We start from the raw sequence: 868 nt of genomic DNA on the forward strand, positions 1-868 counted from the left end.
GGTATAAGACCTAATCAGCATAAGAGTCAAGTGGCGTAAGAGTGGATCACAACTGTACAACCTACAAACTACAAGCCGTCCGATGAACTAACCTACAAAGGCAGTTTGTGGCTTCCTAAAAGGGGCCCCAGGAAGGCATGAACTGATGCAAGACTCCACCGAGAGACAAAGAAAAGCTGAACGGGAAATTAAGCTCCTCATTTTTGGAGTATGGTCATGTTTGGTTTGATCTTGGAAGGTCTTATCAAAATTTGGGCACTGCTTAGTTGCTAAGTCAGCTGCCAAACATTTTGGTGAAAGGAGTAAAAGACACCGCGTTTATTAGCAAGCTAGTTCGCTTTTGAGTTACATCTTTCTTTATCTTTCAGCTACAATTAACTTAACTTACACCTGAACAGAAAGCTTGCTATCCTCGTTTGTGCGTTTGTTACATTCCAAACTTCGGCTTACCTTTTCATGACTCATGAGCATCATTTTCTCAAACCATTTGGTGGGCACATGTGCATGTGCAAACTTGCTTTTTTTAAGAAGAAAATTTGTTGAGGTTATGTAAGCCTAAGAAGTGATCACCGAGTAAACTACTGTGCTGTTGTAAAAGTCACCCTAAAACCAAGTTAGTAAATAAATTTAAAAAGTAAAAATACAAAATCAGTCATTCAGTCCTCGCCAACAAGAGCCACGTTTACAGTTTAGGCTAGTCTCAGTGTACTTATGATCCTGGACAAAACCAAAGTATGCAAATTGAATCGCCCGCTCGAGATTTCGACCGATAATGATGAACCAGCAAACAACGGAAATTTCCCATCTGATCAACGGATATACAGACAGTAGTATATTGTTACAGGAAAAAGCACCCCCCCCCCCCCAA

This window comes from Setaria italica, chromosome II (assembly GCF_000263155.2).
Source record: "Setaria italica strain Yugu1 chromosome II, Setaria_italica_v2.0, whole genome shotgun sequence".
NCBI lineage: Eukaryota > Viridiplantae > Streptophyta > Magnoliopsida > Poales > Poaceae > Setaria > Setaria italica.